This window comes from Thermobia domestica, chromosome 11, assembly GCF_964235325.1.
Source record: "Thermobia domestica chromosome 11, izTheDome1.hap1.1, whole genome shotgun sequence".
NCBI classification, from domain to species: domain Eukaryota; kingdom Metazoa; phylum Arthropoda; class Insecta; order Zygentoma; family Lepismatidae; genus Thermobia; species Thermobia domestica.
The window spans coordinates 86650600-86676675 of NC_137464.1; the positions used below are offsets into that span (position 1 = coordinate 86650600).

General features: G+C 34.3%; 1 protein-coding gene across 1 annotated transcript in view; it reads left to right on the forward strand.

The window, feature by feature from the left end:
• LOC145664258 (UDP-glycosyltransferase UGT5-like) overlaps window positions 1-26076 on the forward strand; it is a 49131-nt gene that overhangs the window by 869 nt on the left and 22186 nt on the right. The gene's annotated exons all lie outside the window — the stretch shown is intronic.

The window sequence follows — 26076 nt, forward strand, 5'->3', positions numbered from 1 at the left end:
TGGTTTTCAAATGAATTTATTATCAAAATTTATCTCCAGTGAATTAAACTTCATTTTGAATATTTTCTAGAATCCTTTAAGATTGTTTCCTTGTAATAATCTAGAAATTAAGTATATAGTAATATATCTATCAAGTTCAGTCCAAGATATTATGAAACCTATTTTTAATGCCGCTTGTGGTTCCACTTGAGAATATGCAACTTGTACAGCCAATTACAAAAGTATCTCCCCCCTAAGTGCTCTAATTCCATTACTTGGGGTCCAGGTCATTTGCAATTGTGAGAACGCCTAAACAGATGCAACCCAACTTACACGTAACTTTTCTCGGCACTGACTGCAGTTGGAAGACTTGATCCAGGTGTTTATGCAGGTCAAATTGTAAATTAGGTGGATAACGAAACAATTCTCCATTCTAAGATGAATTTCTATGGTACAGATCGTGTTTTCCAAAGAACACCATATATTAATCTCAATATTGCTGTGTATGTAATGTATTATTTCTTTATATACTGTATGTTTAGAGAAATAAAAATACTGACCATGCATTTATCAGGAAATGCGTGAAAGTAGCTGAAAATATCGAATCTAGAACAACTGCTGGAAATAAGTCTGTAAATGATTGCCTCCATTGAGAGACCTTCTCCAATTTTCCTCATTAAAACATCATTTTCTTTCTGGAGGAGAAGAGGTCTTTCTTGTCACACTGAATATGTATTGAAATTGAAATTGAAACATTTGAAAAATTTTCAACCTGGCCGGGATTCGAACCCGTGTCCACCGAACAGAAGTTCAATACGCTAACCGCTTACCAACCGGGTCACTTCATCTTTTGATAAAAACTTTTAGATAGCTAAAATCGTTGCATGTAACACTATACAAAATTCTAATGCTCGTATAAGATGTTCCTTATGAGGGTCACAATGACTTACTCCAGATTTCCTTCTTTAACTAAAAAAACAAGTTATATAGACCTTCGTCAATGACGAAAATATCACGAAACGTTCTTCAAGTTGAACGTCACGAATATCACGAAACGTTCCTCATCGCTTTTAATGCTCCCGATTTACATTACTAATATTCTTCCTCATCGTAACTTCTAGTTTCCAAAGAAGAAAAGAGCTCCTCCGTGGCTAAGCGGTTAGCGTACGCGCCTTTGGCGTGGGAGACCCGGGTTCGATTCCCGGCGGGAGCTCATGTGGTTCGGATTCCACGTTAATCAGTAGGTCCACGTCTCATATAGCCTCGCTGCTGAAAGGGACGCTAAACTAAAATCAACAACAACAACAAAGAAGAAAAGCCGGCAGCATTTATGCCGATCCCAAGCGTTTCAGTATTCGGGCGCTACTCTAGCCAGCTGTTTGAAGTTAGTCATGTAAAATGTACAGAAAAATTGGAGCAAGACCTCAGAACTTAGCAAATCTCTGCGGGGCTTCTACTACTAATAATACTATATTATTATTATTATTATTATTATTATTATTATTATTATTATTATTATTATTATTATTATTATTATTATTTTATTATTATTATTATTATTATTACTCTGCATCCGTATAGTAAAACCGCAAGCTTATTGTAATGAAAAAAGTGTTATGAAAATTTTTTAAAAACCCTTGGGCAGGGTTCGAAACCACGCCAGGAACTTTTGTCATTACTAGAGAGTTACCCTACTACGCTTGGCCACGAGGGCCAACAGAAGTTGGCCTTCATTTCCGCTATATGTAGGTCATGACTCTTGATGTCCTATCTGTATTGACCAATAAGATCAGAGGATATCTGAAATTCTTGGAATCCGCGAAAATGCAAGCCGGCAGACAGGCACGTAGCCAGGATTTCGTAATAGCAGGGGTCCGTGATGAAATATTATCACACCAGGGGTTGGGTAATTCTAAACTATTTTACTGGTAAAATATTTTGGTTCGTTTAGCCAGGATTTTGTAATGGGGTGGGGCGTGACTCGAAATATTGTGCTTACCCACAAAAGGCTCGATCAATCTAAACTATTTTACTGACAAGGTACCCATATTGTTTTTTAGGACAATAAATGAGCATATGTTAGTAAGTATTTTAGTAACAATCTAGAAAGAAATCTCGAGTAAAAGGATATAAAAAAATAAAAAAGGTATAGTCTTCCGAGGTCTTTCGAACTCGGTTCTTCTTGTCTTTTCTTCTTTATTTGTCTTTGTTTAATGCCTTTAAGGATAGCAACGAGATATCTTTCGGCAGTGAAAACATCCTGTCGCGAAATTAACTAGTGTTGCACGAAATTGAAAATATCTTTAACAAGTGTCACTGAAATCTATGTTGCCAGGGTCATATTATTGGGGATTATTGGTATTTCTTAACTCCTATCTGAGAGTTTATCTGATCGTCATTTGTAGTCCATAGGATTAGCATGGAGCTAGATGGAATTCAGAATGCTCCGTTACAATAATATCCATTTTTAACTTGACCCCCCCCCTCTCTTACCCCTACAAAAAACTCCTAATAAGAAAGAGTAACTAAACACTTGCTGTAGCTTTATATTTCTTCTTTATCTCGTTTATTTTTATTTCAACTTTCCTTAACTTTATTTTCATTTCTGGTCAGGAAGGGGGGGGTCCGGACCCCAGGGCTCATCTCTTGGCAACATGCCTGCGGCAGATATTATTTTCGCATTCTTTGGATTGCATCTGCACGTATAGAAAAAGAAAGTTCTCATTTTTACCTTCCATAACTACTAGTTTATTGCTTTATCTTTGTATGAGGAATTTGTGGTAGATTGGCAAGTTATGAGACTCGTATGGCAGAGACACGGGTTCGAATCCCGCCGTGGTAGCGCCATAACTTAGATTTTTCTGTGGAGAGTACAAGCATTAATACGCATATTTGTGCCCCTAGAAAAAGTCGTTTTCCTAATTCTCGGGCCCCCTCTTTAAACCCTTCTTACTCTTTATGGACTCCGGAGTCTGTGGGGTCTCCCTCACAGCAAGGTCTGCGGGGTCGTTAGTTATGCCTCTGGGTCGGTTCCATACACGAAAAATTAATTAAGGGGACAATATAGACAAATTTGACAATAATATATGAATATATATTATTTCTAGGGCCCATAATAGTAGACATTTTTTTCTTAAATGGGCCTACGACTCATCTTTGTTTTATTTACCTTTTGTGTTTTGTTCTGTTTATGTAATATAGTGAACCTATTTGATGCTTCACTTATAATTTCATGTTCGTATCGTATATAGAGTAAGACAATTTTGTCTTAAAATGTTCCCGCCTCCAACGGCGGGGACCTTCCCTCGGGGGCAATGGCCCCCTGCACCCAAAAGTTACGGCACTGCGTCGTGGCAATCATTTTTTCTTAATTGGAAGGTATTGTTTACGTAATTGATTTTGTAGTTCTGTTATTCCTTTATTATTATTATTATTATTATTATTATTATTATTATTATTATTATTATTATTATTATTATTATTATTATTATTATTATTATTATTATTATTGCAAAGTCAAGACTTGGCTACATATTTTATATTTTGTGAATTTTCTGATTGGACTTCAAGACTTTTTGTTGAATAATCAAGACACTGCACTTTAGGGGGTTTGGAGGAGGGAAAGCTTTTCATTTGTTTACTTGCACGGTACAAAAGCCTAGATAGTACATTTCACCTTTATATATCTCTTAATGTATCCTAAAGGTTTTGATGATCATAAGAGAGTAAGTGAATAAGTGATGAGATCAATGAAGTTTGCGCATTAACATTTAAAATACCAGGTTGTCGGAAAAGTCATGAAGTATTTCGGTAAATGGTAATTTGTGGATATACTAGAGTTATTCGAATCATACAATAGTTATGCCATGAATAGCTAAGATCTTGAGCGTTTTGTGTATTAATATTGCTCTTTTTTGGTTTGGAATTACAGATTTGATCAGAGATAGCGAGGGTCCATAAAAACTTGACCCACGACCCTGACCCACCACCCATCGTGACCCACTCTGACCCATGATCCACCACCGACCGTGGCCCACTCTGATCCACTACCCACCATGACCCACTCCGACCGACCACCCACCATCAACCACTGACCCACCAAAACACATCTTCATCAACTCTGACACATGATCCATGGCCTCTTCTCTACTGACTAAAGAGTTTATATTTGTAATAAAACCAGGTTGTCAAATTCTAACTAACCGGAGCTTGAATTTCTACGATCAATCGGTGAAGCACCGCTCTGTTACAAAAACAATGAATCTGAACTTTACGACATAAAATGGTAAAGTGTTTGTCATGGGCAAAATTACGATGAATTTCAATTAAATTATCATAGTATAATTAATTCCTTGTTGAATTATCGATACTTTTCAGTGGAAAAACGGATGAAATTTGAAAGTCCCAAACCAAGGTGAGTAGACCAACATACAGATGCTAACATTACAAATTTTATGTCAATTTTTCTCACAACCTTATGGGTTGATTGCCCTGTGCTCTCAGCGCTCCATATAATAAACAAGCTTCAGCAATTGTTAAAAAGCGCATGGTAAGCATATATGGATATATGATGCGAAGCACTGTATTTTTTGTTTAGTTAAGTTGAGTTGATTTTGAGTTTAACGTCCCTTCCAGCAGCGAGACTATATGAGACGTGGACCTACCCCATGCCGTAAACGTCGCCAACACCTAGTGGCCCACTTGCGTCGGTCGTCAATATAGGGACGAGTCGAAGGATTGCTGCTAGTGTCCCACTGCCAGCAAGGTTTCGTCGAGTCGAAAGAGACATCTCGAGCCGGGGTGTTGAAGTTACCACCTCGTAGCAGTGAGCACTTCGTTTTGGTCCGCGCTCCTTCGATTCGTCGCGGAGAATTGCGAAGGGACCAACAGGAACTATCGCCAGTCACGTGCATGCGGTTATTATTATATATTATTTTTTCCTGACGAATTGTTCCTAAAGTGAACTCCGTGAATCAAGAATAACCCATGCCTCAACATCATGAAGTGAAAAAGCTTGAGATAAGTGAGATAATTGTATAAATTTTGATGGCAACTGTCGTCGATCATTAGAAAGTAAGCATGGGAGAACTATGAATAAAGCAAATAAAAACGCGTCAGTTTGTTACAAAAATACATGGCGAACGCATTTTATCTTATCCCAAAGAGTTATCGTTTCATATACACAGTTAAAGGAGAACTCTGCTTGACCAAATTAAAAAGATCTCAACGATTTATTCCTTTACATTCGACGTTTCCTTCATCGCCTCTGTGGCGAAGTCGGAAGAACACCAGCCCAGTATCATAAGGTTGGTGTTTCGAGCCCCCTTCGGGATACTTTTTTGGTACCTTTTAAAGTGTTTTTAGACTCACCTTAATGTAAACAAATAACACATATAGGCGATTTAACATATTTTGGGGGAATAATTTCGTGGTTTATTGGCGTTTTGTCGCGACTCTGCCACTGGTGGGCCGATGGTGGTATAATTTTCAAAACCGCGGATCGTCGCAGCGGGGCTGTAAATTTTTGGCGAGATGTCGCTAGTTGCCCATCGGTGGTCCACTGATGCTTACGGAATGGGGTACGGATTAACGTGAATCCGAGCCACATGAGCTCGGAATAGAACCTGGCTGTATTTCTTCTTTCTCAACTTCTTTCTCAACTAATATCGATAATTTTCCATAATTTTTACAAACTACCCTACTATCTATTTACCATATGTAGAAAGTGCACCCCTCCACATAAATTAGAATGTTAAAAAATGCTAGGAGACGTTCTGTTCATTTTCAATAAAGAGTTAATATACTGAATTTCACCTCCGTAAGTTCAACGGCTTGTGTGATGCTCAATTTTTTCGCAAATATTCGGATCCCCACTATTCTTTTGGATATTATTATAATAAACGCAAGGCCTATATACCTAAAGTCATTTTATTTGACTGCAATTTGGCCGTGATCATTAGGCACACATATTTACATTCAATTTTTATATAATAATCTATATATTACAGTGATTCAAGAATGTATTGTTTCCAGTAGTTAGCTCCTCGAAAACTCATTTGCTGTGTGTCTCGAAAGCAAAGTAGTAATATACGTCCTATTGCTATTATTACAATTACAAATACCAATATCCAAAAATGCCTCAAGTTCTTTTTTCACTTAGAGATACTCATCTCAGGTAAGTAAACAGAAACAAATGAAAATGGAAAATGGAGGCCTTCAAAGTAAAACGTAGACAAATTGACAAGTTTTCAGAAGCATATTTTTAAATCATGCTCGACCTTACTCATAGGAGCTAAATACGCGATTCTTGTAAGTTGGAGTTATCGTTTCTCACCACGTAGCAGAAATATAGCAAAAATGAAGTGTCTGTTACTGGCGGTCTTCGTGGCCGAAAGTACTAGCACAATGGACTAGTAATTATGATTGCTTTTGGTGTTTGTTCAAACCTGGGCCAAGGAAAGTTTTTATTTTTCTATTTTATTTTTAAAATTTTCAAACAATTTTTTCATTAAAACAAGATGAAAATAATACTGAAAAATGATTACGTTACGTGTGTAGTTTTGCTTTACGAATCCACAGTATAAGTAGTAGTAGTAGTAGCAGGAGGAAGAGCTTGTTACAAGCCCCGCAGGGCTCGTTTTGTTCCATCTTGACTACTATGATATAAATTTAATTTCAACTGCTTCTTCAATTTTCTTCTTCTTCAATTCCAACAAAGTGACAATGTTCTTTTATTACTACTATAATACACAATACATACACCAGAAGATTTAGACAATCGCAAGCTGCAACCAATCAGAAACGTGTTTTTAGTTTCTATGGCTAGGGTCGAGGGTGAAAAAATATGCTGTTCAGAAGATGCTGTCTACAATGCAGTGAGCAGAGTGGGTCGGTGGGTCAGAGTGGGTCATAGTGAGTGGTTTGTCACGGTGGATGATGGGTCATAATGGGTCGTATGCTGTTGACCCACGACCCACTAACACACTCAAAAAACTCGATCTATTTGACCCACTGACCCACTCTAACTCTGGATTTCACACCGCATAAAAAATGGAAGACCAAAAATTGCATGTTCAAAATATTTTATTGTTTTACTTCAGGCAAGGGAAGAACGCGCGAATAGTGTTTGTGATTTTTATTGTCCTCCATGTCTCTGTATTTTTGTCGCTGTTCTTAAAAAGTTAGTGGAAAAACTATAAAAGTGAGCAAAACGCGTCAAAATAGGAAACAAGATACTGACAAGGGACATCACCCAATTGTCCGGCTCCGATTTCAATGAAATTTTTCTAGCTGATAGAGTACATATATGTATTATTTGTGATGACAGAAATTTTTGCCATGGTGCATGTTTTCTATTTTTTATAATTTTTAAAAGTTGTGATGTGGTTGTTAGAGATTACTGCAGAAGTCCCTAACTAACCTTTGTAAACGGAACATTAATGAAAGAACAACCATGCAGATACATATAAGGCCTAGGGGGAAGGTGTACGGTAGCTATGACCTTGACGGCAACCATCTTGAAATCCGTCATTTTGAATTAAGGTCAATTTTCTTAAATCGGAATAGGGTAATATGATACATAACTTCGGGCTAAAATTTAATCAGGAAGACAATGGTGAAGCTAGTTTTGAGATACACCCATTTGGGGAAAAGTTACAGGCATTTAATTGTTCACTTACTACGTGCGAAAGTCCCTTACCTCCGCTCCTAACCCGCGTATTAGTGATAATAAGTGGATAAAAGCTTCTGTAATACACATTATGCCTCGAGGGAAGTGATAAGGTAAAGGTAGCCTTGACGGCAGCCATCTTGATATCCGCCATTTTCAATTAAAGTAAAGTTTGAAAAATGAAAACCATAGCATGTGACACCTTATTTTAATAGCAAATTTTCCCAAACAGCCAATGGTATGCTTATTTCTGTTCTATAGTTAACCAGTATGAATTTAGGACTGCTTCTAATGTGCACCAAACGTCCATTATTCGATCCTTCAAATGGGCAACACTCCTAATTTTCATCGCATGTTTTAAAATTCCAACTGGCACTTTGTAATTGTTGTCATGGCTCAAGTTTTCTAAATTTATTACATTTTTTAAGAGTTGCGATTTGTCAGTTCATGAATAGTGTTGGAATAAGCATCCAGCAATCTTTCTGAATTTTGAAGACTTGTTATGTAATTATTTATTTCCAATACCTGCCCTTCAATAACTCGTTTACTGACATGAGTCATCGCACAACGAAAGAACTCCAACTTTGCATTTATTTAATGCCGAAGACGTAGCTTGTATAGTAGATGAGACGAAAATTCAAATGAAAATTCACTTCAAAAAGGAAAACGAAACATGATTGTTGTGTAAATCAAGGGTCTTTTGTTTTATTTTATATTTCTTTCTTATTTGTGTATTTATTTATTTATTTATTTATTTATATATTTTCTTTAGAATTTTTTTTTAGCTACTCAGACAAAAAAAGTCATTCGTTTTCAAGCGATTGTTGTCCATGATTCATGGTTGTAAAACTTATAATCAGTGTTGATCGGGAACTCAAGTTACCCGTCTTTATAAACAAGTTACCTGTTTTCATATTATGTTCATGGTATAAACAATGTTTTGGGAACAGTCATATTATGCCTCTTTGATATTTCCTATCATTGCTGCTGCTGTTTCTTTAAAGTTGTATTTATTAAAAATATTTTATTGTTTGTCGTTTGCGCAGCCTGTATGCTACATTTCCTGATAATTTTGTGTTCGTAGAACACCAATTTGTTATAATTTCATTTGTATTTCTTTACGTCACATAGGTTTATAGGTTCTTCATGTATTCTCGTTTGAAATAAATAATTACATTTCAAGTTTTCAAAATTCACAAAGATTGCTGGACGCTTATCCCAACACTATTCACGAACTAACAAATCGCAACTCTTAAAAAATGTAATAAATTTTGGAAACATGAGCCATGGCAACAATTGCAAAGTGCCAGTTAGAATCTTAGAACATGCGGTGAAAATTAGGAGTGTTGCCAATTTGAAGGATCGAATAATGGGCTTTTGGTGCACATTAGAAACAGTCCTAAATTCATACTGGTTAACTATAGAACAGAAATAAGCATACCATTGGCTGTTTGGGAAAATTTGCTATTAAAATAAGGTGCCACATGCTATGGTTTTCATTTTTCAAACTTTACTTTAATTGAAAATGGCGGATTTCAAGATGGCTGCCGTCAAGGCTACCTTTACCTTATCACTTCCCTCGAGGCATAATATGTATTAGAAGCTTTTATCCACTTATTATCACTAATACGCGGGTTAGGAGCGGAGGTAAGGGACTTTCGCACGTAGTAAGTGAACAATTAAATGCCTGTTACTTTTCCCCAAATGGGTGTATCTCAAAACTAGCTTCACCATTGTCTTCCTGATTAAATTTTAGCCCGAAATTATGTATCATATTACCCTATTCCCATTTAAGAAAATTGACCTTAATTCAAAATGACGGATTTCAAGATGGCTGCCGTCAAGGTCATACCTACCGTACAACTTCCCCCTGTATATGTATCTGCATGGTTGTTCTTTCATTAACGTTCCGTTTACAAAGGTTAGTATGGGACTTCTGCAGTAATCTCTAAGAATCACATCACAACTTTTAAAAACTATATATAAAAAAAATAGAAAACATGCACTATGGCAAAAATTTCTGTCATCACAAATAATACATTAATGTACTCTATCAGCTAGAAAAATTTCATTGAAATCGGAGCCGGATAATTGGGTGATGTTCCTTGTGAGGAAGGTTCATTAAATTAGTTAACTTTTTTAAACAATAACCCAGTGCCCTGAAACACCAGATTCCAATCAACATAAGTATCTGTCCAATGCAGTGCTGTGAAAAATCAGGGCCCGAGGTGAGAGCATACGACAGGGCCTCCTCGTACATATGAGTTGTGAATTTAAAGTTGACTTCTCTGGACTATTCTTTCTGCATAATACTTTACTATTTTATCATGACTGAAATCAGAAATTCCAGCATTATTACACTGCACTCGTAAAAGTGTGTAATTACTGAATTCATTGCAGCTCAGTTGTCCTTTTCCCACAACAGTGATGTCTTAGAGTAGCGGCGTAAGCGTTAGTTTCATAATGTTGGGGACGCGAGTTTAATTCTGGCTGTAGCATCCAGGAAATTTTTATAATCTACAATACTGATACTTCTGATGTATACTAACATGAAAAATATTCAATTTCTCTGGGTCTAAGAATTGAGACGACCTCCTTTACAGGTGAAATGCAAACAACACAAAATTACGTCATCAGTATCAACTTTCATTCGTAACTGTCTGGGAAGTAATGTATTTGGGCAAGAATTGATTAACACACACGTCCTTACTGCTCTAGTATGGGCCAAGAATGAGTTCCAAGGAATTATTCCTAGCTGTGCACAAATTGCAAATAATGATCGAACTTACAACACTAGTCGCGGGAATGATCCTATTTAAGATGTCACCTCACCTTTCTACCTAGAAGAAGGGCAAAACAAAATGGATTACTGTTACCAGCTAACAAATATTTATATTCCATTTCTTGTTGTCATAAAATTATAATTCTATCTGTAAATCCATCAACGTGATAATATTATTGCGTTCATGTGTAAACTTAAGAAATATCTGATATACTGTATATCTTTTTTGTTCCTATGAATACCTTCGATTATGTTACTTTTTCTTTCCTTCTGTGGTTATATTATTATTATTATTAATAATAATAATAATAATAATAATAATAGTAAAGAAATAACATAATTATAATACCAATTACCTAAACATTATCTTTCCATTCTGAAAAATTAATAATAGCCACGACGGGATTTGAACCCAAGTAGCTGCAATGAAAGTTTTCTGCATTCACATTTTTTAAAACAAATCGCCCGAACCGGAGTATTGTTCGCCACTGGCACCTCATGTCCTTTCGACGTATTCCAAACACTACAGGGACACGAACACAGAAATAGTGAGGACAGTTAAAATTCCGACCTTGCTCTTCAGAGGAATTCGAACCCCTAGTGGATTGCGCCTCATGATCAGAAACCGAACGCCCAAGATCACTCAGCTAGTGCCACCGGCTCAATTTGCTACAAATTCCTCATATGAATATAAGAAAATAAACTAGTAGTTATGGAACATAAAAATAGAGCTGTCTATTTCTACACGTGCTGATACAATTCAAAGAATGTGAAAATAATTTCTGTCATCTTTTCTTCTTTGGAAATTAGAAGTTATGGTAAAGACGAAATGTAATGTAAATCGGGACCATCCCTGCAACCGATGACCAGCGCCGTAACTTAGATTCTTTTCGGGGGGCAAGCATTATTAAGCTTATTTGGGCCCCCTAGAAAAAGTTGTTTCTCTAATTCTTGGGCCCCCTCTTTCTAACTTTCTCTTAATCTTAATGGGCCCTCGGAGCCTGTAGGTCCTCTCGCACGGCAAGGTCTTGGGTTTCGTTAGTTACTCCCTGGTCCCATTCCATACATGACAAAATTATTAAGGGGACAATATTGATAAATCTCAAAGCCAAACGAATAAACATTATTCCTATAGCCCCTAATGGTAGATATCTTTTACTGAAATGAGTCCACCACTCATTTTTGTTCTATTTCATTCCACCCTCATTCTGTTCTGTTTTGTTCTATTCTTTTGTGTGCTGTTTTGTTTATGAAATCTAGCGAACCTATTTGATGCTTCATTTCTAATTTCATGTTCGTATCGTATATGGAGTAAGAAAATTTTGTCTCAAAATGTTCCCCCTCGAACGGCTGGGTGCTCCTCTGGGGGGCAGAGGTCCCCTTACCCCCACAAGTTACGGCTCTGCCGATGACGTAGCCTCAACTTGAAGAACGTTTCATTATATTTTACTCATTGAGGAACGTCTATATAACTTGTTTTTGAGTTAAACAAGGAAATCTTGAGTAAGTCATTAAGACACTCACCAAGTTGCTTATATTTTCTTATTTATATTTTTATTCATATTTTGTTTATATTTGTTTGTTATTGTTATGTTTGAGTATCTTGTTTATATTTTTCCATGAAACAATTTTAACTAGGTATTAGTTTGGGTGGAAGGTTCAGTGGCGCGGTAGGTGAGTGGTTAAAGCATTGGACTTCTATTCGGTACGCGTGGGTTCGAATTACGGGCAGGCTGAAACTTTTTCAAGTGTTCCTGTTTCAATTTCAATTTCAATGCATACTCAGTGTGACAAGAAAGATCTTGTCTTCCTCAGAAAGAAAGAGATTGGAATAAGGAGGATTGTTGAAGATCTCTCAATGGAGGCGATCATTTGCAAACTTATTTCCAGCAGTTGTTCTAGATTTGATAATTTCAGCTAATTTCCTGATAAATGCATTGTCAGTATTTGTATTTCTCTAAACATGCAGTATATAAAGAAGTAATACATTATATACACAACAATATTGAGATTAATATATGGTGTTCTTTGAAAAGCACGATCTGAATCACAGAGATTCATCTTAGAATGGAGAACTGTTTCGTTAGCTACCTACTTTACAATTTGACCTGCATAACCACCTGGATCAGGTCTACCAACTGCTGTCAGTGCCGAGAAAAGTTACGTGTAAGTTGGGTTGCATCTGTCTAGGCGTTCTCTCAACTGCAAATGATCTTGACCCCAAGTAATGGAATTAGAGCACTTAGGGGGGAGGTACTTTCGTAAGTGGCTGTACGTACAAGTGCCTAACTTAGAGAGTAATTTTTGTTTCTCTTGGTATGATTACAAAATAAGTCCATGTGCGAGTTAAATAGGTGAACAATATAACAGTTTTTACTCTAATACTTCCTAGCTGCTTTGTTTCGAAATGTCTAAATCTGTTAAATATAGCCAGAATGTATCATATTTTAATATTTTATATATTATTCAAATTTGGAACAGCAGCAGTAATTTTGGAAGAAATTATTCCATTGTAATGATTAACTTAGGCTAATAATACTTGAATTTATTTATATATTATCCACCACCTATAACAAAGCTTAAGCTCCAATTACAATTGGCATTATAAGTATGTAATTAATAATATACAGATTTATACACATAAAATATATCACAATATATACAGTTTACTTACAAATATATAATGTAATATAAATATTCAAAATTACATCATAATAGGCAACTACAGAACAATATTATAGCACAGCATATTATGAAAAAGAAATTAAATGATATACCAATAACAAAAATAATTTAAAAAATTAGAATTAAAATAAAGAATAAAATAACATGATAAAACGAAACAAAGCAAGAATATATACATACATGAAAAAAACAAAAAAGTAATCTCTTGAAGACAATATAAATTCAATATTTCGAAACAAATAAAATAATTTCTTAATTTAGTAATGTTAGGGTCTATTCAGAATTATAAGTATTATAATTTCAATTACTTAAATTCTCCCTTAAATTCACCATAAAACTTTCATCGTCATTAGAAAATCGATTCCATGTTTTTATTTAACAGCATTATTGTGAGTCCTGGAGAGTCTTGTAAGTGGTGAGTTTTGATTATACACTGTATTTGATTTCTTACAGTAGAATGGTTATGTACGATCATATTGAGGAAGCTAATAATTCTTATTGTTTGAAATATGTAAAAAAAAAAAGTAAAATAATGACTCTACTGGTTTACATCTTCAGCATACATGATTCTCGCCTATAAAAAATATCTGGATTTTAGTCACGGTTCTATTCAGGAATTTGTACTGTCCTACATAATCATTTGAAAGAACATCAAGACCAAATTCATCCTTTGGACTTCAAACGAAATGCAATTTTCATTTAACGTCCTACAACAATGTCTTTTAGACTAAAGGTGGCGGTGATTAATAAACATAAATGATTATGATATTAAATTTTTGTGCTATTTTCCCGGGAATCTAACCAGGACCGCATCTACCAAAGACACAACACCAAGACACCAGGGCCAGACTACACGATTTTATGGAATTTCTCAACAATCGCCACCTTCAAATTGTATGCTTCATGGAATTAGAGCGGAATAGATGCCTCCCTTTTCTGGATATTCTTATACGTTGTAAACCTGCTGAAACATCAAAACACAGCATATATAGGAAGCCGACATACACATATCTTTATCTCAATGCAAGCAACTGTCATCACAAGTCATAACGTAATACAGTTCAAAACACCTAGGTAAACTAGGAAAGTGACTAAGAAAGTTTACAAGAGGAACTCAAGTCATCTTCGCTACAAGAAAATCTTCGCTCAGTCGACCCTACAAGAGAACGGCTCAAGACATATATATCAACATGGCCATTAAAAGCAGCTCCTGATAGAAAGTGATCGAAAAAATCCAGACTGAGGATTATTTCTCAGCTATTGTATTACCTTTCATCGGGCATATCTTTAGTAAACTCAGCAGTACTTGCTGGACATGGTATAAGAGTTATTCACAAGTCTCAAGCCAACATCATATCGTTACATAAACCAGTGAAGGACAACCTGCACCTGTGCACTCCTGGAATATATCGTATTCATTGTGAATGTGTCAGATCATACATAGGACAAACTGGACGCAACATGAAACAACGATGCAAAAAGTAAAACAGTTACATCAGACTTTAGCAACTCGAAAAGTCAGGATCAGAAGAGCATAGCTTTGAACTGGGACACATAGTCAATTTTACAAATGTTAACATGGTAGCCACGTGCAGCAATTTTTGGGACAGGATAATAAAGAAATGTATAGCCATCACACGTGAAAGCAACAGTCTTAGTAGAGACAATGTGTTCTAACTCAGTCCTATCTGGTGGGCTCTTTTCAGGAACAGAAGCAGGCCTTAAACGAAGGCACTTTTCGTAACCACAACAACAGCCAATCAGGATCTAGCATTTCTCTCCACCAATCAAAAGGCCCATACATAGCTCCACCTATACATAGTCACTGTATATGCCCAGTAGCCATGTCTAGGAAAGTCGTAGACAAAAGAACTTTTATTACTTAATTGTTTTATTACCTAACGACTTTTGATGTCAGTATGGCCGTGCCGGCCTTGGGGAGGTTTTTGGGGGAGGTGGTTTTATTACCCTGTTTGTTAGGTGGTTAGATGGGTTCCTGGAAAAGGTTGAGTGTTAGGAGGGATGGACTAGTTTCTAGAAAAGAGGTTGAATGACCTGTATTACATGATTTTGATAGGGTTGTTTCTAACAGCTATGCTATGATCAAATTAATTATTTTTTATTCTTTTATTTTTATAGGAAGCTCATTCTTATTTGTATTCTCCTAATAAATTACTCGGAGCAAATTGTATTGGATCGCTTGCAGTGCAAACTCCTTATTTATTGGATCGTATCTTTTTTCATTTTTTCGCTTCATTAGAAGCTCATTCTTATTTGTATTCTCCTAATAAATTAGTCGGAGCAATTTGTATTGGATTGCTTGCTAAGCAAGCTCCTTATTTATTGGATCGTTTGCTGTGCAAACTCGTTGTTAAATTTGATTGTGATCATATTAATTAATTTGACCATTTGCATAGCAACTTGTATTTTGATGAATCGTATGCTAAAGCATACTCGTTGTTAAATTTGATTGTGATCATATTAATTAATTTGACCATTTGCATAGCAACTTGTATTTTGATGAAGCGTATGCTAAAGCATACTCGTTGTTATAAATTGGAGGGAATAAACTTTATTCATGCGGGACTTCTTAATTTGACGGATCGTATGCATAGCATACTCGGTGAGCGTGGTAAAAGCTCGTGTACGGAATATGTATACTTCGGTACGATACGCCATACTGGTACATATACAGAGCGTGGTTCTTGTACGTCTTTCGCTGGTGAACTCAAGACATGAACTGAACTTTTCGCGCGCTTTTTGGAAACTGGTTGGGCAAGAGGGAAAGATGGCGTTGTCGGGTAACAGGTACATGTTAAAACATGAAGACAAATACAAAGGAAAACCGACGACGTGTTTAGTACACATCACAGAGTGCCGAAAGAGTAATAAAAACAAGTTTGGCGTCAGGATAGGTGAACACAAGACATTGTCGGCGCAGAATACAAAGAGGATTGAGGTCGTGGCAGGTAATCATGTTGAATCATGCCACTATGCTAATTGGTAATAGAAAAGAAGTTTGACGCCGCGTTAGGTGAAACACAAGATATTGTTGACGGCGAATACAAAGAAGATTGAGGTCGTGGCAGGTAAACATGTTGAATTATACCTATATGCTAATTGGTAATAGAAAAGAAGTTTGGTACCACGTTAGGTGAACACATGACAATGTCGATGGTGAATACAAAGAAGATTAAGCTTGCGGTAGATAAACATCACAGAATACCGACAGAGTAATAAAAAAACAAGTTTAATAGCATGGGAAATGAAAATAAAACATTGTCGAGGAGGAATACAAAAGAAGTTTGGCACAGCGTTAGGTGAACACAACACATTGTCAATGGTGAATACAAAGAAGATTAAGGTTGCGCTAGATAAACATCTCAGAATACCGACAGAGTAATAAAAACAACTTTAATGGTATAGGAAATGAAAATAAAACATTGTTGACGAAGAATACAAAAGAAGTTTGGCACTACGAATGGTGGTACATGACGCGACACTGAACGGAAATACAAAAGAACTGTTGATCCTGTTGAAACATGAAGCGGTACTGAATGCGAGTCACATTGACACATTGATTGTCACATTGATATGATACCGAATGAAAATACCAAAGAAGTTTTGCAATATGAACTGTGTTGACACTTTTTTTTGTACGTAGATAACATTTAATTGATTAGTACAGGATATGAATAACATTATTGAGGGAATACCGTTGTAAGATGTGAATGATCGTGGCACAATGTAAATAATATTGACGATGTTGTTTCAAAAGAATGTTTGATCAATAAATGATACATGAGAACATAAATGAAATGTAAGTATATGTTTTCTCCGTCCCTTATACCTATTGAAAGTTGTATAGAGAATTGGGAAAGTACATCTGAAAATATTTTAAATGATGTAAGGGGAGTGTTTTAAAGTACCACGTGATACGACGTCGACATAAGTTTTCCTTATATATGGGTTATGATGAGAAGACTGGCATAGTATCATCATGGACTCGTCTGCCAGTATAGTACAACGAGAAATTCAACTTTGCAACGAAGTAGATTGGGATTCTTCATTTGACTATGTTGAATCTCCCAACAAAAAGTTTAAATTGAATAGAGAATCTCCGGACTTGTTTATTGATGAAGAAACTTGCTATTTTTCTCTGGCTTCTCCAGATGTTATTATAGAGGAAGAAACTTGCTATTTTTCACCGGCTTCTCCAGATGTTATTATAGAGGAAGAAATCATTGATTTAAGAGAAGACCCAATACTAATTCCAACTTCGCCTGTTGGATCAAGAACAACTTCACCAGTACCAGTAGCAGGAACACCGGAGCAAAAGTTTCAAGTTCCAGCGATAAAGTGGACACTTGCTGAAGAAGAACAAGAAGAAAGATCAACATCTCCTGATTTATTTAATGATGAAGAGGAGGAAGAAATTTGTAAGTTATTCAGTGAGATAGAAGAGTGCAAACCCACCACGCCATCACCAAGTGTTTCACCGTTGGACTTTCCATCTTCACCCCAAAAGGTCCCACTGGATTTGCGTGTGCAAACGAAACAGTGCCAGTGCAAGTGTGGTAGTGACTTTGTAAGAGGAACATGTGTTAAAGATAGTATATTAAAGTGGGAACCGAATACAGTCTTACTTTGCCCGGGTTGTACCCTAAATTATTTCAATCAGTTTGGGCACAGGTGCCTTCTTGTGAATATATTAACTCTTGAAGCAGAAGCATGGAAAATTATGGCTAGCAAAAATGTGAGAGACAAAGTGTATGACAATTATGTGAAATCGCATTCTGCTAACAAAAGAAATGAACATTTATTTCATGAAAAGTATGACAACTTATTAAAGAACCCAAATTATATTGAAGGACTAGTGAACATTTTATTAGAAAAAGATAGAAATGCTGCAAAGTGATTTCTTTTTTGTATGTAATATAATCTGTATATATTATTTTCTATAGTTGTGTGTGTGTGTGTGTTTGTACATATATATTATTTTCTGTACTTGTTTGCTTGTATATATCTTTATCTCCAAATAAATATATACGAATTTCATTTCTTGATTTTTATTTAATAAAAAAATGATTCATAAATAAAAGGTGAAACTCATTTATGCTTTCTACCGTTTACTTTTGAAAACTCGTTTAAAATCGGTATTTGATGACTGTTTTATATTTTTCTTGATTTTTACTAATACTTTGATGTATTTAAAAGTTTGATGAGTATTTTACAAGTTTGCGATTTTCGAAACATAGTTCCTCAAAGTTTGTGTAACAAACAAACAAACCTTGAATATGAAGAGTTAATGTAACGAAAGATCCACATAAATAAATAAGAAAGAATTTGTGCATCAATTATTTGATGAATTACACTCTATGAGTATTGTGTTAAGAAAAGTAAGCAGAGTTTCTGCAAGACTTTTTATTATATTCACAATCAAAGATTGTTCAAAGTTCCACAGGAACTTTTTAATATATTCACAATAAAAAAATTAACACCGAGTTTGCAATGAGAAAGGATTTTCTAAGTTCACACTTAACTGTCCTTTGCATTTTACATAGTAATTATTTAACACTACATAACTATGATGTTGTAAGAGTATTACGGTAAGTAAAACAAAATAATAATAAAATAAAAAGATTGTTCATCGAATAAATTTTACAAGAGAATAAAATATTCACAACAACAAAACAAGTTAACACCGACTTTGCAATGGCAAAGGAGAATATATATAAAAACAGAAACTGATCTAATAATGAATTTAAAAAACTCAGTAATATTATAGTATGATTTATATACTTACCTTACAAATGCAATAAGTTTTTACATACATGTAATATAACATGCAGAAACTGATTTTACAAACGCGAATCATAACATGAAGAAGAAAGTTTTCATATACAAGCATCATAACATGCAGAAACTGATTTTACAAATGCGAATCATGACATGCAGAAAGTTTTTTCACAGGCATGCAATATAACATGCAGAAAGTGTTTTACATCCAAGCATCATAACACGCAGAAAGTTTTCACATGTAATATAACATGTAGAAAGTCTTTTACATACAAGCATCATAACACGCAGAAAGTTTTCACAGGCATGCAATATAACATGCAGAAAGTGTTTTACATACAAGCATCGTAACACGCAGAAAGTTTTCACATACATGTAATATAACATACAGAAAGTGTTTAACATACAAGCATCATAACATGCAGAAACTAATTTTACAAACGCGAATCATAACATGAAGAAGAAAGTTTTCACATACAAGCATCATAACATGCAGAAAGTTTTTCACATACATGTGGCATAAATGTCGAAAAGTGTTTTCAAAAACAAAATAGAGAAACGTAAACTAAAATGCAAGTTGTCAAAATAAAAATTCAACTTGTGAAAAAAGAAAATGTAACTTTCAAAATTAAAAATGCAAGTTTAAAAAACAAAATGCAACTTGTGAAAAAATGAAAATCTAATTTTTCAAAAATAAAATGCAACTTGTGAAAAAATGAAAATCTAATTTTTCAAAATTAAAAATACAACTTGTCAAAATTAAAATGCAACTTTCAAAATTAAAAATGCAAATTGTCAAATTGAAAATGTAATTTTCAAAATTAAAAATGCAAGTTGTCAAAATGAAAATGTAACTTTCAAAATTAAAAATGCAACTTGTCAAATTGAAAATGCAAGTTGTCAAAATAAAAATGCATGTTGTCAAATGAAAATGTAATTTTCAAAATAAAAAAATGTAACTTGTCAAAAATGAAAATGGGTTGTCAAAATAAAAAAAATAACTTTCAAAATTAAAAATGCAACTTGTCAAAATGAAAATGCAAGTTGATAAAAAAATGCAGAACCGTAAACTAAAAAATGTGAAGTTTTTCACATGCGTGCAATATAAAAATGTACAAACAAATTTTATGCAGGCGGATCATAACATACGGATTTTTTTGTTATATGTACATGTTAAAGTTTCATATGCACATGTTAAAGGTTTTAGTTGCATGAAATAATTTTCACAGATTATTTTAAGTACGATAATGTAAAACGCATTTACACAAAAGAAAGTTTTAAAATCATACATCTAAGGAAATAATAAAAAATGAAAACAAGTAATATACAGTGATAAAATTTTATTTACAAATTACAATAAGATATATAGTTTACATACAGATACATTTGTGATTTTAACATTCCTTGATATATTGTTTAATACAATCTGTATTTATATTAGTATATGTACAAATACATATTGGCCAGTTTATTGCTGAAAGTTTTTTATCACTTGTTTTTTTAATTTATACACTTTGTTTTTATTATTTTGTAATTGATTAACAGAAGAGTTTTTATTTTCCATTATTACTATTTCACATGGATATTATATTCTAAATCTTTTTGTAAGAATAACTCTTTAATTAACTGAATGTTATCTTTGTTTAACAAAATGTTATATAATGTATATGTAAATGTCCAATCATCAATTTCAATATCACAATGCACTGTTGCAAAATCTTCATACAAGTCATCAAATGTTTGTGTGCTTACAATTCTACGCCATGCATTATAGCATAACATATCATAGTCTAAAGTAAGACACTCATGCTCATTTAAATTAGCGCGATTTTGGAAACACCCGTAACACAAAAGTTCTCGCTGTGGTTTCCAACAAGCAATACATAATAACACACATTGTTCATCTATAGAAAAAGAAGAACACCGATATTCGCAATAATCGTATGTATTTAGGAAACGACATTGGTACTCACAGTATGGATTGTTGATACACATTTTTATCGTGTTCAAGATGTTTCTCTTAAATCAGAAATCTGATAATCATTAAATGTAATCTCCTGATATGTATAGTTAAATTTCTTTATAAGATGCGGAATAATGTTTACATCTATATATTTCACATGAATCTTTAGATATTGTTTTAATATTTCTTCGCGTGTTGATTTCTTAATTAGGAAATTCCACACAATAGTATTTAATTCTTCATCACTTTCACTTACACATTTATGCGCAGTTTCTTTCTCACTACGAATTGCACAACCTTCACAAAGTAATGGTTCAGAAAGTTTATATTTTTCTAGTAACTGTTTTACACAAACTTCATTTACTTCGTTAGGAGTACAACCACACTTCACATCATTGAATATCAGAATGTCATTAGAAATTGTATTTTGATCTACCAATACTACTTCCTCTTCAAAGGGCATTTCATTCGGGTATCTGAAATTTCGTCTATAGACAACATCGTCTATGTTAACTTCTTGTGTTGGATAAATAATCTTATATCTTTCAGCGTCTTCTTTAGGAATGTCAGGATCATTTGGATGTACAAGAATAATTTTCTTTTGTTTTTCAAGTTCAAAACGTTTTTCACGTGGTGAAATGTACTTTACATGTTTACTTTGCGATAAGGAAAGATTGGTTTCAATTTCACCTTTCCTTTTCTTATTATGAAAAGAAGAATATGTTCTTAATTGTTTAAGATTATGCAGGTCTTTATTTATTTTTCGCTTTCAACTGCTGAAACATCTACCTTTTGACTGTACATCTTAAGAACGTATCAGCCACTTTATTTGTACTAGTACAAGTACACGCATGCATAGGATTTATAGTGCAAGGGTAGGGGATGCGCGAAACAAATGCGCAGAAAATAAGTATGGATATTTTAAAAGTTTCTCCACATTGCAATATTTGTTTACGTATTGAATTAGATTCCGTGTATTTTAAATATCAAAAATATTTAATTTGATACGTCAGACTAACTACACTTTTATTTTGATTGAATATAATAATAACTTAAGAATCACATTAATTATATACATGATCTTATGAAAATATAGTGTGAGAAACCATGATTTTATTCATACAGATTTAATTGGATGACAATTCAGTATTTGGATGTTACAGTACTATATCCATTTGTAATGTTTCATGATACAGCACATATACACAAAGTAAAGAAATATGCATGTAACAATAGACATATAGTGTAACGGTTGACTTATGTTTGGCTTATGTTGCACATGTAAGGAAGAAGGTATCATTGGATGCACACATTGTGACGCCCAGCGTGTCTTAACAGACACATATTGTACCCCAGAACTTCATAAAGCGTTAAAGACTAGATATAAAATTCTGCAAATTATTGAAGTATGGGAATTTGAACTGTTCGGTTCTGAGCTGAATCATTTAAATATTTTTCTTTAAATATAGCAGGAATCTTTAAGATTTTTACCTCATGTCAAACCAAAGAAGATAAAGAAAAATACATGAAAGAGTGTCATGTACATGAAGGAATAGAATTAATGGAAGATAACATTAGGACGAACCCCTGCATGAAACATATTGGAAAAACAATCTACACTTCAATGTACGGAAAATGGACATAACGATCAGACTTACTGCAAAACAAAAGATTTTGTTTTACTTGCTGTTAACGCAACACCATGCTACGGGTGTGAGGGTAAACACGCTATCATATGTAAAGTTACTGCATGCAGTATTCCTGCATTTTGGCTGTGTACCGACTATTGTATTGAAAAGTCTGTACTGTATGGGCTTCTTTCGTCAAGACAATATGCTGAAAGCTACGTGTGAAAATTTAGTGAATTTGTGTCTGCAGGGAAGACTACGGGCTTAACTGCTGATGATTCCGACGAGTTATTGGGTGTTTTTTCGGGGGTTAGTGCGAGTTTTGCACCAGAACATAGTATATGTTCTACATTGGAACATACATTGTATGGTACAGGCACTCGGGATTACTTTCGCATTGTTAATAGTAGAACTAGGCACTATCCTTATTTTGGTCTGCGTGGAAAGGAAGTTACCATTGAATGTATGCCCACTAGTGGTATCGAAGACCTGCAAACATATGTTCGCTCATTATTCGAATTTGTACAAGAGCATACGCTAAATGACGTCAATGATGATATGTATATCGGTATTACTATTGAAAGTTCGCGTCAAAATTAAACAAAACGATGTACGTGACATAGCGTCCTAAAAAAGGAATTGAACCCCGAGATATCGTTCCATATAGTTGAAAATGTTTTAAATAGTAATGAACATTTGGAAAGAAGGGAGATCCACATTATTAATCCATGCAAGGGAAGTGGTCGAACCCGTGGATCGGCCAAATATGAAGATTATGCAACGCTTTGGAAAAGTGTTCCACCCCCAATGGAGAAACATTGTATATTGTCATCCTCGGAATGGGTAAGGCTGATCAGCGTCGTAACTACGTGTACAAATTAAAGAATCATCCTGAGCTAGTATTAAAACAGGCTAAGGATTTGTGCAATGATCCCAATGTTAGTATTGACCATCAACATGGTTGTACTATTGCAGATGCGAAGAAGTTCGAAATACCAGATGTTCATTAATGAGAAGAACAAAATGAGTTAAGAGTATAATATATTCGTTTATTAAAGCTGGCAACAAAATTTACACCTTGTATGAGAACCAATTGATAACTAACATACATAAACGTTTGGAACCCAATGCTTTTTGTGGTTATTGTTTGTAGCATCTATCACTTATGTAGTAAAAATTATCTATTCATTCTTACATTATGAAACTTTTAACACATGCTAACAACTCCTCAAGACTTATAAACACTTATTTCCCAAAATAATTCTAGCAGAGGAGTATCTTTCAATATTTTAAATTGGGTTGTACATAGTTTTCATTTGTATTGGTGTTAATCAGTTCTTCTTTGCAGCAGTTACCACTTTCTTTTCATCATTATCAAAACATATGTTTAAAATTATCGCACTATACTGAACTATGCAGTAACTATTTTCAAGTTTCTTAGAGAATTACACCAGTTAGATTCATTTGTTATCAGTTTTTACGCTCACAGAAAAAATCAACTCATATCAAACCCTTTTTACACTTTGTATGTGCAATACGCCTACAGAGGAGTAACATTTTTATCCATACGTCTATTATTTCTTCATATTTTCCAATCACAAACACTATCACTATCACTATGGTTTTTATTCCAAATTAAGAATTTCTTAAAATCTTTCTGCAAGAATATTTCTGTCAGTTGATTAAGAAATGTATCATTATGAATGGCATCATCATATATATGAAAAAACTGTTCTAATTTATTAAAAGTATTGCCGTGCATCTTTTGAAACTCATACCAAATTTCATCCTGTATATCCATGTCCATAACAACACAGTACTTTTGTTTTCAATATATTTTTATCTAACAGAATACAGTCATGGTTTATTTCGTCTTTTAATCCGCGTGCACATCCACTGCAAAGAAGCATACTTCTTCTTTTAGATTCCCATATTTGAAACGCATTTATTAAGCACTGAATGGTTATGCGAATGTTATCGCAGAAACAAACCCATACGTTTTCAGCATTAGACATTTTTCAGTTCAAATCTTTAACAGTTTTGAAAATATTGTTGTTTTTTATGTATTTTTCTAAAACATTAGGCACAAATATTTTCACTGCTCACCATACGAAGAAGAAATCATTTCATCGACTACAACAGCACAAGATTATTCTTATGTACCTTTCTTAACTGTGGTATTTATACTTTTCACCGTGGGATATATTGTATTATTTGGATTAATCAATGAAAACAGGTTTGAACAAGTTTAAGTAGACCTGAAACTCATAGTTTCCACCCCCTATTAGTTTTAGATGCTATTCTTTTATGATTATGAAGTGATTCTTATATTCAAATTAACTTGAATATTTCGTCTTTGCAACAGTTTTTTTACAACAGACAAAGTCACCCGCGCTTGCTTGAATGTCACATCTTTGCAATAAAATATTTTCATTTTTACAAGAGTTTTTTTACAACAGATAACGTCACCCATACCATTTACCCGCGCTTGCTTCAATTTCTATATACTGACATTTAGATTAATAATTAGAAATCACGATACCTGAACACCAATAGATCCTTTGCATTTGCTTGTTTTAATTAGACTATTGGATTCCAAAGCATCGTGGCAATTTAACTTGATCGATAAATAATCCTTTTAAAAGTTAAAGGAGAGATTTTAACAATGTCTACTAGATTCTCCGATTCTTAAGTAGTCTTTGCTCTTGTTATTTTCCAATATTGATTATCTTAAGCTGTACCTAATTATCATTTTCTTACTTTTGACCATACTTAAGTCTCTCTTTCTTGCTGAGTTTCTATTTTGTCCACACTCGTCCCATCTTAATAGCCATTTAAGCCTTAGCGGTTTACTCCCCTTTCTATTTGCTTTTGGTATTGCTTTTGATTTGGTTCCCGCGTAAAAATCAACAGAGTTGTCAGCCGGATGGGGGGTAGTTGTTCTACAACAAACAATACCTAAAATAATACTGGTCATAGGCAAGATCAAATGGGAATAATAATAAATTGTTTAAGGGTCTGAGAAGTGAACTTTGTGCGGGACAATATTGTCTTCGTAACCTTTCTTGGGAATTTTCCCCGCTTTCCCTCATAGTTTTCTTCCTTTCACCGTTTCCATTAGCCTAACCGACATAAATGTGGAACGTAATACTCAAAGATTTCATTTATTTCATTGTTTAAGGAGAACGAGAATGTTTGTCAGCATTGGTTAGTGTAGGTTGCGAATATATGTTGCAATTGCATTTGCTGTTCAAATCAGCTATTCTGCTAGAAACTTATACAAATTCTCATATTCAGTTGATAAATCTCCGAATGCTGATATTGTTCACAGTGCAGTACACTTTTTATAGATAAATAGCTAGTGAGACCTTCATAGCTAACATGTCCTTAAATACTGATAAGCTCAAACAAAGAAAGAAAAAACTCAAATTCCTAATAATGTTTAAAGTAAACTGAGCAAATTATAAAAGTTTCCAACATCAGCCTCTGCCTCTTTCCTTTTTACGTCCAAATATTTGATTCATGAAATTGGAATTTATTTTTTACGGATAAAGTATAGTATATCGCCTAT